Source organism: Hibiscus syriacus, unplaced genomic scaffold (genome assembly GCF_006381635.1).
Source record: "Hibiscus syriacus cultivar Baekdansim isolate YM2019G1 unplaced genomic scaffold, ASM638163v2 tig00111366_pilon, whole genome shotgun sequence".
In the NCBI taxonomy this organism is placed as follows: Eukaryota; Viridiplantae; Streptophyta; class Magnoliopsida; order Malvales; family Malvaceae; genus Hibiscus; species Hibiscus syriacus.
This window is the reverse complement of record NW_024063071.1, coordinates 79,490-85,347: the sequence shown is the minus strand read 5'-3', so window position 1 is coordinate 85,347 and position 5,858 is coordinate 79,490.

Below are 5,858 nucleotides of genomic sequence, written 5' to 3'. Positions count from 1 at the left end.
GTAGGATCTTGCTTTTCTCGACGATTGATTCCAGTAAAAAGCAGATAATGAGATAAAAAAAAATACCTATACAGACAGGTTGAGTAAACATTTATGTTTCGCGGAAAATTACTTTAATTTTTTTATAAAGAAATATATTGTTTTCCATTGTATTTTTAAGTTAACTAGAGAATTGATCGTCCAGTTCAGTTAGTAGAGCACAAGGCTTTTAATCTTGTGGTCGTGAGATTGAGTATTACGGTGGACAATTCATAAATTTTAGCTGTCGAAGGTCTTCCATGAAAACTGCTCTCAACTTGGCGGGTAACCTACTACCTTACCTTCCCTCACTCCATTATATATGGGAATAAGGTAAGTTAATTTTTTTTAAGTTAACTAGAAATAAGTTTATTTTAAAATATAAATAATTTTAAAATATCAATTATTAAAATATTTTTTAAAATTGTGTCTTGGGTTTAATATATACTAATATAATACAAATTTTGTTATTTAAACCTAAAATTATCATCATGATTAGAGTTTATTTTAGTACTCGGAAATAACATTAAAATTTAAAAGTAATATTTTTTAGGATAAACTATACGTTTATTATCTAAACTATTATTTTTTCCGTTTTGATACATAAACTTTATTGTTTTCTAAAATCATACATAACATTTTATTTAGGTTTCAATTTGATACTCAGCATTAAAAAATTAACATAACTGTTAATGTAATATTTTAAAAAAAATCAATGATGACATGGTATTTGTGGACACCCGTTTTTGTCCGGGTCTTTCTTACCATTTAATTATTATTATTATTATTATTATTATTAGTATTATTAATTATTATTAATTATTATTATTATTAATAATTATTATTATTACAAATTTTTTGTAAGCTTTACCCGAAGCCCAAATTACAAGAGGCCCAATCCCGGAGTCCAACTAGCTAAGCCCAACACCCATATTACAGCAAGCAGCCCAAACCCAAATACACCCAAACTCAACATCTGGAACCCAGACCCGACCCAGCGTTCAAGACCTGAACCGGCCCAGTAACTGACCCAGCAGAACTAGGGCTTCATCTTCTCTGCTCCAGCGCCGCCTCACTCCTGACCATTGGATCTGGACCCATTCAATGATCCAGATCGTGTAGAGCCTAGGGTTTCACCCTAGATGTATCAACAGCCAGCCGCGTCGCCGAGCCGTCGGAGTCGATTATAACACATCATCGATAGTGACCCTCAACAGTGAGGTAGCAGAGAAATCAGTGAAAATTAGAAGAAAAAATCCAAGCAAATCTCATCAAATCCAAGAGATAGCAACATGAGTATAGGGATATCATTCCCTACGAACTCAACCATCCATCAGCCAGAAGATATCAACACATGCATCAATAAAAGAAGAAAAAGACAGAAAAGAGGGGAGATAAAAAAAAGCAGAGAACATATTAAAAAGGGGAAACATTCGGTAAAAAAAAGAAAAAACCTAGGAAAAAATCAAAATAACCACCGAAACAAAAAGAAAAAAGGAGAAGATTAGAGAGTCTTACCTCGGTTTAAAGGTCTAGGAGCCCGCCAGTCACCGGTCGTCATAACCTTCGAAGGTAAAACTCTAGATCTAGGGTTTTATGGTGAGATTTGTGCTAAGTGGGGTGGTTTTTCGGGTTGGGTAGGATGAGAGGATGAATTTGGGGTGTTTTCCTCTCTCCGACCACCACAGGCCACCGTGAACTCCGCCGTGAGTTCAGCCGTGAGTTCAGCAGGTGGCCATTGCTTATTCTCTCTGTGGAGGAGAGAGTTGAGAGCGTTTGAAGCTCTCTCTCCCCTCACTCGGTTTGAAACCGATGCAAATGAAAGGGGATGTCCTTTTGGCCTTTAAATTATATATATATATATAACGCAAAACGCAGTCGTTTTGGGCACCCTATTCCCGTGTTTTCTGAGTTTTAAGGGGCTAATGGCATATTTAGTCCCTGCAGGTTAAGAAACTCACCCGTGTTTCTCATATTTTTAGGGTAAATCGCACTATAGGTCCCCGTGTATTTGTAACGTTCTGTTGTAGCCATTAAATGAAAAGTTATGTTATCCTATTTCAAGCCTTTACTTTTCCATCGTTTATATTATAGTCCCTAGATGACTCGTTTTCTTAGTTTGTTTTGATATGGATATTGTATTTTAGATTTATGCATTTTAGTCACTTGTCTATAAAGTTTATTTATTTTATGTTATTTGTATGTCATATTTTCAGGTATATATTTTAACATATGCTATAATATTTATGTACATATATCATATTTCAAATATACTTATACATACACTAATTTATTTTTATTTTATTTCATACACATGTTGTATCATATACAATTATATACTTATTAATTAAATTTAATTTTTGCCTTTGTATATTCATGTATGAAAATGTATTATTAATGTTTATTTCATTTTATTCAATGTGATTACATATGACTTATTTGTAAAATATCTAATTACCAACATTTTATGTTATTTATTCGAATTTTTCAAGAACATTCGTCGTAAAATGGGTGTGAAAAGTATCACCTTACGGAGGAGGTGCGATTCAATACAACATTCAAACGAAAGGAAAATTTGAAATAAATCAATTTATGTTTTACTAATTAATTTGTTTCTATTGTAATTCAAATGATGCAATGAGTATTGTTGTAAATAACAATTTATTTTATTTCATACAAATTGTCCGTATTTAATTTATATTCAATTTGTATTTTTAATAGATGAGGAAATATTTTTTACGGATAAGAAATAGACGAGATAACTTTCCCTTGGAGGATTGTTAATCTCGAAGTTTCTTTTCGAATTAAAGAATTTTCCCTAACATTAATTAATTCGAAGTAAATTAATTAAATTTCAATAAATGGATCACATTTTAACTTTATATTCAATTTATATTTTCCATCATGTACGACAACGTGTAAGCGACACAATACCAGTTTTTGGGCGTTGTGGGGTGCTAATCCTTCCCCATACGTAATCGACTCCCGAATCCGTTTTAAATCGAATCTTTGGTTACGCAGACCAATTTTTGTCTTATAAAAATGATTTTCCTTAAAATTGTTTCTAAAAGACGTTTTTAGGTTATTCGACCTACCTAACCCAAAGGTCGATGACGACTCCCTTTCAATTTAAATCAAATTAATTCCATATCACCAATTTTTCCAAATTAAAGTCATAATCGTTTTTTAAAATAATATTTAATTGTTTTACCTAAAAAAATGGTTATGACAGTTTGGCGACTCCGCTGGGGATTTTTTTTAAGAGAGTCAAGCTGTAGGTCGCTTACACGTTGTCGTTGTGGTCGAATTTATGAGTTCGAGTCTTTAGTTAATATATGATCCTTTTATTGAAGTTTTTAATTGCTTCATTTTTAGTTGTCATACTAACATTTGATTTTTTACTTTCAGGTTGATCCAAGTTTTGTCGAGTTTTTTTTCTTTTCGTTTTTTGAGTCAAAGGTAGATACGTTCCTCCTCACACACATCACGTGCATTTGCATAACATGAGCTTTAGACACGAGCTTCGATCCAAATTAGTCTAGGTGATTATTTTACTCTCGTAAGAATTTATTCTTCGTATGAGTTTTAGCAATTAACCCATGGGATACATATCTTATACCTTCGTAGGGATTTATTCCTCGTATGGGTATAAGGTAGTGAATCCCCTCGAGTTGAACTCGTTCCGTTCGAAACCTGTAATGGGTGAGGATCGAGGGTTTGGCAGCCCAATGGGGCACCGACATTAAGGACAATTCGAGTCTCATTTTCTTGTTAGAGCTTAAACCATGCATATAGTGAACCGTAGAACGGTCACCCTAGGTATAGGCATATCGAACCTATGTCCGTCATTAGGTACCCAAAATAGGTGTACACAAAGGAGGAACGTTTCTGAACCTTTCCTTTTTGCTTTAAATTATGTTGAATAATAACATGCGAACTAGATACCATGTGGTTAGAATTATTTTTCTTGAATTAATCATTGTGTGTAGAAAGCATGTCCGGGTAGGAATGTTATTTAATTAAAGCATGTTCGGGTAGATATCATGACGGGGTAGGTGTTATATCCATCTCTGAATAACATTTTTATCTGTATCAATTATCTTACCAGTACTAACTAATTTCTTTTCTTTTGTTTGTATACACTAACTTATTTATTTTGTTTGTGTCATTTTTCATCCTTCTTTGCATTGCATTGCATCGTCATGATATAAGGCAATAATGTTAATCCGTAAGGGGATATTCATGAGAAACTTTTCACAATAAGAGATAAAAAATTTCAATCAAGCAGTCACATACACAGACATGAACTGAGGGCTAAAAAGAAGGCAGAGTACCAGAATGAGATATGCTCGAAGACCGTGCAGCATTCAAGATGACGATCCACTGATCCGAAGAGTAATCCAAAGATCGTTGAGGGGCATCAGTTCTAAATACAAAGATCTGAGATGAAACGGTGAGCTCGAAGATTGTGCAACATTCGAGACTGAAACGACGATCTATTGAGCCAAAGAGTAATTCAACAGTAGATTCTCATCTACGAATATTCCATCAGTAACTATCAAGGAGCGACGCATTGACTTCACCATCGTCGGGGCAGTAACGTAGTAAGACTACAGAACACTTAAGGGGCATCATTTTCGAGGACGAAGATCCGAGACGACACAGTGATCCACTTCAGACTCAACATCTAAGCGAAGGCATGCTTGTAATGTGGATTGTCTTATAATGTGAAGGCTTTTATTTATGGAGAAAATTATTCAATGATATTCATCGTTGGGATCAACATTTTTGTATCTGCATTTTGCATATGCATTTCATTATTCATAAAAACGTGGAACTAATTCATGGATGTAACATCCCAAAATACGGGTTAGTGACCAAAAGTGTAAAATTTCAGAATATGGTGATTAAAGTATAATAGTTTAATAGTTTAATGATTTGTTCGGAAATATTTCCTAAAAGTTTATAGTAATTATCCAAAGAATTAAAGGGCAAAATGGTCATTAGACTTGAAAATTATAATTAAATGATATATATATATATGGATAAGGATGGGGGATTTTTCCAGAAAAATATCTTCTCTCTTTTCTTCTTCATTTTCTCTTCTCCACGTGTGAAGCCAAGCAAAGGTGAGTTTTCTCTTGAGCTGATTATGTGCTGAAATTTAAGTTTAGTTTTGATTATTAGATGCTAAGTAAGATTAAGGAAGGATTAATTTGCTTTAAAACAACAAAATGAAGAGTTTATGAGGATTTAAAGATTTGAAGTTTTTGAATGAAATATCGAAATAAAGTTTATATTGAGAATTGGAAGTTGAATTTGACTTGTCATCAAGTCAATTAAGGGATAGGAAGTGTTAGAATAGGAATTTGAACATGTTGCAAAACTAGTATAATTTTTGCAATTACATAGGAATGACTAGATTTGAAGTTAAAGAAGTGATTAGGGAATAAGAATAAGTTTAAGTATGTGTATTAAAGTTAGGAGTATTAAAGGAAGTGAAATAGGAAGGTTTGAGCTGAAATAAGGTGATTTTCGAGCTTAAAATGAGATTTCTGGGCTAAGGGAATCGGTACCCATTCAAGGGGAATCGATTCCCCCTCAAACGAGTATGAATTCCAGAATGCTAGAGGGGAATCGATACCCCCAGGGGGGGAACCGATTCCCCCATAATGAAAAAAAAAGAAAGAAGAGAGACTAAACTATTAATCCCTTAAATTGGTAGGATATTAGAGGTTAATTTCAAGACTTGGGCATCTGATAACCATCTTGAAAATTATGCTTATGTAGATATGGAACGTGACTTTGTTTCAAAGTAAACGAAGGGTTATAATTGATTC